Source organism: Meriones unguiculatus, chromosome 2 (assembly GCF_030254825.1).
Source record: "Meriones unguiculatus strain TT.TT164.6M chromosome 2, Bangor_MerUng_6.1, whole genome shotgun sequence".
Classification (NCBI taxonomy): Eukaryota; Metazoa; Chordata; class Mammalia; order Rodentia; family Muridae; genus Meriones; species Meriones unguiculatus.
This window is the reverse complement of record NC_083350.1, coordinates 187,477,796-187,488,302: the sequence shown is the minus strand read 5'-3', so window position 1 is coordinate 187,488,302 and position 10,507 is coordinate 187,477,796. Positions and strand designations below refer to the sequence as shown.

The 10,507-nt window shown below is 48.3% G+C and overlaps 1 pseudogene; it reads left to right on the top strand.

The window, feature by feature from the left end:
• LOC110541774 (SIN3-HDAC complex-associated factor-like) lies at positions 1-1,617 on the top strand (annotated as a pseudogene).
• Positions 1,618-10,507: the final 8,890 nt, after the last annotated feature.

Genomic DNA, 10,507 nt, shown 5'->3' with positions numbered 1-10,507 from the left:
ATGGAGTCACTTCTCCAAACCAAGTACAGAGAAGCAGTTCTGGTGTGTGCTTTCCTCTTCTCTTCTGACCCTGGCTCTCACCAGCATCTCATTATTGTATTTGTCTCAGGTGTGAGTATGTTTCAGGACTTTCATACCAAGTCTAGAAAATCAGCCCCAGACCCCTCAAGAGTGAAGAGTCAAGGACTGTAGTCTCGCTTGCAGGAGATGGGGTGCTCTGTAGAGTTACACTTGTGTCCACTCCTCCCCTCCCTGCCCCCACAATGATCAGCCACTCCCCCCTCCCAGTGATCAGCCTGTCCATGCTCTCCCTCTACCACCATAGCAATCAGACTATGAAAACAACAGACCACAAAGAATGAAGATTTCCCAGGCATTTCATGCTGGGGATGGGTAGGTGCCTCCCAGGAGAGGTTCTCCTTGGTTGTTACACCTTAAAGGACTGCCTTGCAGGTACGCTGCAGCAACAGTTGTGCGCTGCTAACGGGGGTGCCTTTCTGCCCCTCCAGGGAGACACTACAAAATTCAGCTGAGAAGAAAACACACAGGTGTACTTGGAAAAAACAGATGTTTTGAATATCTCCAGACTTTTGCCTTGTGGGGGACAGGTGTATTCTAAGTACCCATTCACATGGCACCGCAGGGGTGTGCCTCCCCACCCCCCCGAGGAAGTGTAGCTGATTTGGGAGTAGTGATAAAGCTACGGCCTATCACACCTGTAACTGGGCTGTGTCTGGAGAAGTCAGGGAATGTCCACCTTCAAATGGCCAAGTGTTTCTCCTGTGAAGAATGTGTTGTTTGCACGCTTGGGTCTGGTGTGTCGGTTCCACCAGCGAAGGTGCTTGCCACCAAGCCTGATGCCCTGAGTTCTATCCCTGAGATTCATACCCTGTGGGTAGCAACTGATTCTTATGAGTTGCCTCTGATCTTCACGGATGTGTCATAGTGTGCACATGCATACATGAATACTCGTTTGTGTGCATGTGTGCGCACACACACACGTAGACAAATATAATTTTTTTGAATTAAAATTGTTTCAAGGAGACAATCTTTCTGGACTCAGGCACAGGCAGAGGGCATGCATGCAGGGGGTTGGCCTAGTGCAGACTGCACCCTGGGGACGCTGATGGCATAGAAGCTATTGCCCAAAAGAGAAGATGTTCATCTTCACAAGCCAGAGATGTTGAGAGGTATAGAGAGATGCCGTTTCTGCCTGGCCAAGTGCTCCAGCTCCCGGGTCACAACAAGCCTTACGAAAAGGACTTCCAGAGCTGCTTTGGGTTGCTTGAGACTCACTTGGGAAGACATCTGCAATACCTGTGTGCTGCTTGTGGAAAGATGGGAGAAATTGCCAGCAGGATCAAACAAACAAACAAACAAACAAACAAACAAACAAACCATGTGGTAGATGCAAGAGCAGCACCCAGGCTAAACTCAACACTGAAACCAAAGAACGTGAAAACTCTGTCTGGAAACAAGAAGAAAAGCAACCAGATCAGGAAACTGCCGAAGAAATTTAAAAGCCACGATTGTGACTCTCACAGCACCCCCTCAGGCACCTGCTGTTCTGCCAAAAGACGTTTTTCTAGAGCAGCGTTCAATGGTTACCCTCCTTAACCCCCGTCCAACAAACCCCCAGCCAACAGTGTAGCTCATGCGAGAAAAGAGAAGTGTACATGATATGTAAGATGCTGAGCATTTCAGAGGAGAGCTGAATGCTGCTGTGAGGTGTTCTTCAAGTCTTTTTTTTCATCCCCTCTAATGAATGGAATCAGGGGAACTTCAGGGGATGGAGATGGTGACCCAGATCTTGCTGTGTAGCCTAGGAAGGTCTCCTGGAAGAGCCCATGCTTACCTACCTAGCCAAGGGCACTGGATATGGCTGCTAGGAGTTAAGTTAGGGTTGGAGGGACCACAGCAAGGATGAGGCTGTGACAGTTTTATTGATAGCAGTCAGACTTTTTAAATTCCTTTTACATCCTGACTGTAGCTCCCTCTCTCCTCTCCTCCTGGTCCCATCCTTCTTCCCTCTTCCCCTATCCCCCCACTCCTCAGAAAAAGGGAGACCCCCTACCAACCCACCCCACAGTCAGACTTTTTATACCTTCATCAGAAACAGAATCTAGTGGCAATTGCCAGGATCAATACGGTTGTTCTTGACAGGGTACAATGATGTTTTCAGACCTGCAATCTACAACTTGAAATCCTCCTGCTTGCAAAAGCCAGTCCCACCTAGAAGAACCTTCTAAGCCTTTTAAACTTCATTTATATGTGTACTACGGGACAAATTCTTTAAATGCATTTCAGTTACTTGAATTAAAACTTTTTTTCTGAGTTCTTAGGTTTAACTAAAAAATTATAAATATAGTGAATTTTAATTTCCTGTAAAAAATTTTAAAAATTTACCTATTAATTATGTATACAGTATTCTGCCTGCATGTATGCAGGCATGCCAGAAGAGGTACCAGATATAATTTTATTTAGTTTAAAATTATTATTATTGTTACTATTTATTACAATGTATTCACTTTGTATCCCAGCTCTAGTTTCCTCCCTTATCTCCTCCGGGGACCACTCTCCCTCCCTCTTCTCCCCCTATGCCCCTCCCCTAGTCCACTGATGGGGGAGGTCCTCCTTCCCTTCTATCTGACCCTAGCCTATCAGGTCTCATCAGGACTGCCTGGATCCTCTTTCTCTGTAGCCTAGTAGGGCCACCCTGCTAGGGGATCAAAGAGCAGGCAACCAAATTCACGACAGGTGCTCCTGCTCTCCTTACTAGGAATCCCCATGGAGACTGAGCTGCCCATGGGCTACATCTGAGCAGGGGGTCTAGTTCCTCTCCATGCATGGTCCTTCATCAGTCTCTGCAGGCCCCCTGGGCCCAGATTTTGCTGGGTAGAGTCTTTCAGAGGCTCTCTGTGGAAGACTCCTGTCCTGCTCCCTGTCTTCTCCCACTTCTGATGTCTGTCCTGTTTGTCCTTCTGAATGAGGATTGAGCATCTTCCCTAAGGTCGTCCATGTTGTTTAGCTTCTTTAGGATAATAGATTTTAGTATGTCAAAATACCGACATAATTCTTTACAGACCTTGAAAGAACATTTCTCAATTTCATATGGAAAAATAAAAAACCCCAGAATAGCTTAAACAATCTTGTATGATAAAAGATCTTTAGGAGGTATCTCTATCCCTGATCTCAAGCTGTAATATAGAGCAACAGTAATAAAAACTGCATGGTACTGGCACAGAAACAGAATGGTACAGTAATAAAAACTGCATGGTACTGGCACAGAAACAGAATGGTGGATCAATGAAATCAAACTGAAGACCCAGAAATAAACCCACATGCCTACAGACACTTGATTTTTGACAAAGAAGCCAAAACCATACAATGGAAAAAAGATAGCATCTTCAACAAATGGTGCTGGTTTAACTGGATGTCTACATGTAGAAAAATACAAATAGATCCATATTTATCACCCTGAATGAAACTAAAGTCCAAGTGGATTAGATATCATTTTAGATGGTTGTGAGCCACCATGTGGTTGATGGGAATTGAACTCAGGACCTTTGGAAGAACAGGCAATGCTCTTAACCTCTGAGCCATCTCTCCAGCTTCTCTATAGGAAAAGATACAAACATTTCAACATATGCTTCTACAAAAGGAAAAAAAAAACCCTGCAAAATATAATGAACTATGTGTCTCTCACAGTCCACAGGGGATGGATTCCAGAACTTCTTATCTAAATATGCCTGGTCTACGCAGGTAGACACTGCATACGTCCTGCATGCTGCAGAACTCCAGATTGCTGGCAACCCCCACGCAGTGCAAACACTGGGTGAAGTTTTGAATACCATTTATGGAGTATAGACAAGGAAAGGTCTGCACATGCTCAGTGTGGACACACTTCTCTGATTCTTTTTTAGTGCGAGGTAGGTCGAACTAGTGGAAGCAGGACCCATGCCTGTGGCAGGCGGCTGCACACGAGTGGGCCCTGAAAATGTGCTGAAGGGTTGGGCGCCAGGGCGAGCGCTGCAGAGATTCAGAGTTCCCGGAGCCCTGGCAGGCTATGGCAGAGTGTGCCCACAGGTCCTCTCTTTCATGTGCAGTTGGCGCAGTGGCTGGTATGCGGCAATTCAAGGTTTGCTTTTTGAAATCCTCTGTAAGTAAAAAGTACATTTTTGACCTGCAGTTAGTTGTAGCTATAGTTCTGGGCTCTACAGATATGCATACATTTTAAAATTGGAGTTATAAGTCTGAATTTTACTCCAATTGGCCAAAAACCCTTAGATGCAACAAATCCTTAAAAAGTCTCATGGAATATTATATATCTGTGTATGAAATTATAAAACTATAAATACATTAAAAAACAAATATCTAGAGCAAATATGTAGCTGAGTGTTAGCGTTTGTCTAATGTGCACGAGGCCCTGGTTCAGCACAGAAAAAAAAAAAAAAGAAAAAAAGAAAGATGTGGGCAGGGGCATCTCTGTGACAAGCTGGAGACCTGAGACAGGGTAGGGTGCTGGGTGGATATGGGGGTGACTGTAGCTGAGACTCCTAGTAACAGGGGTCACGGAGACTGAAGAGGACACTCTCCAATTACACAGGACTCCTAGTGGAGGGAGAGGAACACCAACCCACCCACAAAAACTTTGACCCAACATTTACCCTGTATACAATATGTGCAGGGATAAAGATAGAGCAGAGATTGAGGGAATGTCCAACCAATGCCTGGCCCAACCCAAGACCCACCTCATGGGAGAGAGCCAACCACTGGCACTATTAATACTCTGCTCTGCTTGCAGATGGGAACCTAGCATAGCTGTCCTCTGAGAGGCTCCACCGTGCAGTGGATTGAAACAGATGCTGAGACTCACAGCCATTGGGTGAAGTATAGGTAGTCTTGTGGAAAAGTAGGAGGAAGGATAGAAGGACCTGAAGGTGACAGGAGCTCCACAAGGAGACCAACAGGGCCAACTAGCCAGGGTCTGTGGAGGCCTGTGAAGACTAAAGCACCAATCAAGGACCATACATGGATTGGATCTTGGCCCCCTTCACAGATGTAGCTGAAGGGCAGCTCAGGCTTCATGTGGGCTACTTAGTAAGGGGAGCTGGGCTGTCTCTGATATGAACTCTGTTGCCTGCTTTATGATCACTTTTACATGGTGGGGCTGCCTTGCCAGGCCACAGGCAACTGATGAGCTGGGGTGGGTTGGTATGGGGGGGCTCCCCTTTTCTGAGAAATACAGGAGGGAGATGAGAAAAGAGGGAGAAAGAGAGAGACTGGGAGGAGAGGAGAGAGATGGCCTCAATTAGTGAATAAGTAAATAAATAAAAAATTTAAAATCCATGGGTCCCTTAACATAAAATATTCAACTGCTAATTATAAATCTAAAAACTTTTTTGGGCCAAATACTACTATCTATGAATTTCTCAGAGGAACAACACTTTCCTAGACTTTGAGAGACATACATGTAGCAAAGCTATTACATTTACATAACTTGGGAAATTCCTTCTTAGTTGCTCAGTAAGACTGGCCCAGTAGTCGGTGATGACTTGTCTGTGACTCTGACTGGTGGACACTGGACTCTAGTTACCCTCAGTAACTAGAAACTAAACCTGAGCAAGGCAGCAGTCACGTAAGGAGCCACTGGGCTTGTTTTTCTAAGTGACTCATCTTTCCCAGCTGCATGAAGGTTGGCAATCCTTGTTGTATTCCTGTACCATGTGGTTGGGTTTAGCCGTTATTGGCCCTTGAGATACTTCAGTATATTCTAAGATGCTTCAGAGAACAAAGAATGTGATAAAAACTCTGCCTTCTTTTTGTATTTTTCTGCTTGGTGTTAGGACAGGTAGTGAAATGATACTAATCAGATTTTTCTGGGTCCTCTTGAAAGGGGGGCAGTGGCTGAGTCACCAGGCTAGTGAGATGGTTAGGTCAAGAGACCACTCACTGTTCAGCTTCTCTCCCCTGTGCCCATGTCTGTCAACAGCAGTCTCAGGTGTCCACCCTCATTAGGTCAGTGCTGGGTGGAAGCTCTGAAAGGGGAGGCAAGCATGACTCAGGGAGTGCTACACGGATGCCGGCTGCACCAGAGGCTAGCATACTTCCACACAAGAGAACAAAACTCATGCCCTGGGCATTTCCATTCAGGCACACTCCGCAGAAGTGTGTGTATCTGGAACCCCCTCTTTTTTTTTTTTAATGGCCTAAAGATTTCATATAATGAATGAGAACTATTTGCCTTGTCTTTGGGAGTCTTCTGTATTTGGTTCCAACCTAAAGAAGCTCACCTTTTCATCATCTAGGTACTGGTCCTTCTAGTACAAGAAACTCAGGGTCGTACTGTCTCTGTCTCTGTCTCCCTCCCTCCCCTCCTCTCTCCCTTCTTCTCCCCCTCACTTCTCTTCCCTACTTCTCTCTCCCCTACTCTTCTCTAGTACCCTCCCTCTCCCATGCTTTTCTTCCCCATCCTATACTCTACCTCTTTCCCTCTCTTCCTTCTCTCACTCCTTCCTTCTTTCTCTGTATTTTTCTACTCTGTTAAACTTTATATTTCTGAGATATAAGTTCTCTAAACAAGGAAAAATAAAAACATTGGTGCTGGGGTTTTAACTCAGTGGTAGAGCACATGTGGAGTCCTCAGTTCAGTCCCCAATACCAGAACTCAAACCAAAGCAAAGCAACAACAACCGAAGTCCAACAGGATTTCTTTACACCCTGCGTCTGAGTTAAGACAGATGTTTCTGAACGCCAGAGATGAACCCAGAGGCCGAAAGCACACGTAGACCTGCCTCAGGTCTATGAGACGAAAGGAAACAGAAGAAAACTTTACTATCGACTCAGTGAAGACCTATAGTGAGACAGCCTAGGGCAGTGGGACAGCCTGGGGCAGTGGGACAGTCTGAGGCAGTGGGACAGCCTGAGGCAGTGAGACAGCCTGAGATAATAGAATGGCAGTGCATGTAAATCAGTGTCTGGAGGAAGACCAGGGTGACTGGAACTCAGCAGGCTCAGCCCAGGCCTAACAGAAGCTGCTACACAGCAGAGCATGGCTGTGGAGGATTTTCCAGGGTTGCAGGACAAGAGGAGGGCAGTGGGATCTATGGAACCTCACAGCTGAAAGTGTCAAGACCTACTGGAGAGTTTATTTCTGACACATTTAAAGTTAGGCTTGGGATAGTGGTGCAGCTTTGATGGTTGAAAAGTGAAGCACTCTCTTCGAAGAGATGCCAGGCTCTGGCAAGCTCTGGAGATGTGGCTTGGTTTAGAAGCCCTGGCTCCCCTTCATCTCTGCACAGCGGCACTTGTTTTCTTTACTGAGCACTGACCTGTGGCGGGAAGGAGTGTAGGATGGTGGTTGACGTTCATTGCCGACTCTGTAGAAGCACATAGCAAACTCACCTCTGGGCACAGCCCCAGGACATTCCTAGCGAGGCTCTGCTGAGGAGGAGACCCTTCACCCTAACCCCGGCAGGGTCTGGGGCCCCAGATGAACGTCAAGGGGAGCTGAGCGGAGCTCCAGCATTCTGTCCTCTGGCTCCCTCCTACGCCCTGCCGGACCCTTTCCCATCAGCTCTTTGGCGATCAGCGCAGAGCGGAGCACCCACCATCCAGCCACAGCTAGCGCAGGATTTCCCACTTGTGGTACCGGCTTTCACTCAGCTCGACTCAAATTCTGAGATGCATGCTTAAGACTCTGTCGGATGCTCTTAAAACAAACAAACAAACAAACAAACAAACAACCTCCCCCACCCCCAAGGAGCTTGTGGGGCTACAGAAGCTGGGTGTGGCTTCAGGAAGAGGAAGCCCGGGAGCGCCCTGGGTAAGAATGTTTACGAGGACTATTTTTTCTTACAGCAAGCGGGGGTCCTCTTGGGTACAGGTCCTCATGGTCTGCCAGCTGCGGAACTCCGACGGAGCGGCGTGGCACAGCAGCCTCAGTCGGTTCTAGACCTGCTGTGTCAGCCCTCCTCGAACATTTCCACCTTCCCAGCCTGGCGGGTCCCTCACCAGGTGAGGAGGGTGCTTCCTCCCAAACGGCCCAGCTATGGTGGTCTGGCCGTGGGAGAGCCCGGGTGCCCTGACTCAGAAGGCCTCCTGCCGTGCCTCGCAGGCTGGTTTCCTGGACCGTCTGCTATGGTGGAAGGCCCTTGAAGTTTAGTTGGATTTATTTCTCATCCCGGAGCGGGCCTCCTGCACACGCAGTCCAGTCAGTGTGAGACATCAGTGTAAAGGACCAGTGTTCATTACAAGCCTTGATCGGATCGGAAGACCTTTGATCAAGATTACACTGGGAATTTGGTACCCGTCCCCCTGGAAAACAGTTACTGGCAGTCTGGTCTGGCCTTTCCCACCCCGCAGCTTCTCGCTCTACACGTCAGAGAAATATTATGGGTATTCTGCCAATGCTAAGTTAGAGTATCTATTAATTATAAACTCTAGCACTGGGGAACACTCCCAGGATGAATTTGAGGACTGTTTAGTTGCTTGCTGCTTGGTCCTGACTCCAAAGCTTTCTCTGGTTCTCAGCAGCTCCGCCCTGTGGCTGCAGCGGGGTGGGGTGGGGATGGGTGGGGTGGTGGTGGGGTGGTGGTGGGGGGGGTGGGGGGTGGTGGGGGATGGATGGGGTGGGGGGTGGGGGATGGGCGGGGTGGGGGTGGGGTGGTGGGGGGCGGGGGAGGAGTTTGCGGCACACTTAGACACTTAGGCTGTTTATGCACCTCTAGCTAGACCTGGACACCTTGAACACGTTCTTTTCCTCTGTTAACTTTGTCCAGCAATGCCAGGGGCAACCAGCCAACGCGCTGTGTTTATCCCTCGGTTTTCCAGACATTTCCGGAACGATCTGGTGTAGTGTCACTGGGTTCCTCGGCTCCCAAGTGGCGAACATAGGTACCCCGTGTACTCTCTAAGCAGCCCACCCCACAGACTTTCATGCTCTCTCTAGCAGCAGAGAGACTCAAGCAATGCCAGATCTAACCAAATTAAAGACCCCGGCCCAGACACTGCAAAGCCAGGGAAAGAACTTCGCCTTTGCACTGACTCTAGAGCCACTCTCTGAGTCAAGTCAAGTAGGATTGTCCAGGAAACAGGGCCAGCAGAATTCTCACACAATTGCAAGGGGATTGGAGGCTGGACAGTCCCAGTTGGCCATCTGCATTCGGGAGAAGCACAGAAGCTAGGGGTCACTCAGTCCTAGATGGTAGAAGCTGCAGAAAGGGAAAAACAGCGAGGCAGCCTCAGGACGAGGCTGCAGGCCTGGAGTCCCAGTGTCGGGAAAGGACGCTGAAGAGCTGGAGTCTGAAGTCCCTGGGAGATGTAAGCAGCAATGGGCATGCTCACATGTCCTGCCTGGCCTTCTCCTCCTCTTCGGTTGCATCTGGGTCTTCACCTGCCGGTTGGTGCTGTTCCCATCGGGGCAGGTCTTTTCTCCTCAGTTATTTGTCCCACGTGTCGTTCTCTCTGGAAAGGGCCTCAGAGATACACCTGAGGTGTGTTTTCTTGGTGATTGGCACCTACCAGAGCAGTTAATAACCATGCCCACCAGCACTGTAGGATTGCCTACCTTGTGCACAAATGTTACTGCTGGGAATCTGTGGCTAAGTCAATGGCTTTGTTCGTCTGCTTGTTTGCTTTTCAGGACAGCATCGCACACAGCCCAAGTTGCTCCAGTGTTCCCTGCAATCCTCCTTCTTTGGCCTCTCAAGTCATAGGATTATAAGCGTGAGCGCCCGCACCAGGCAGAGATCAATGGCTTTTACTCATCTTTGCTTTTAGAGTTACAAAGAAAGGACCTCAGTTTACCTAGCAAGGCCAATTGGAGAAGTCAGCACAAAAAGAACAGTTCCTAGTGCTCAGGAAAGTAAGCTGAAAGGAAGGAAGGCAGCGGCTGCAGAGCCTGAATCGCCCAGGACATCGACACGGTGAACGTACAGGACCAGACTCCGCAGAGCAGAGAATTTCACTCTCAAGTTCCTATTAGCACATGTGGATCGAGTTTCACTGATTTCTGAAGGGCTAGGTTCAGAAAAGGATACTCTGCAAGAAGCCGCTTGGGAATCCAAACTTACAGCTTTTGTGACAACAAATGCAGATGTGGCTTTCTCTGAGTCTTATCTTCACCACCCCTGGATGGGCCAGGCGGAACATCATTGCCCCTGACTCTTTTAAAGACTAAACTCATAGGCGAAGAGATTGAAAAGCCAGACTGTATTGGAGTCCAGTGGTCTAGTCCCTGGCTGCATTCTCTTCCCCAGAAGCAAATCCTCCTGAAACAGCAAACTCCCACATGAAGAGGTTTGTAAAGCACATTGGCCCTTCCTGGAGTCACCTTGTCTTGGATAGCCCCCAGGCACTGTGTATGTGAGGAAATCTGCTTCTCTCTTGTTTTGAGTTTGTTTCAGCAGGTTCAAGGATGTGACCGGGGAAGGTGAGGGGAGTGGGGGAGAGGGAGAGAGAGAGAGAGAGAGAGAGAGAGAGAGAGGAGCAATTTCTCTATAGAGCA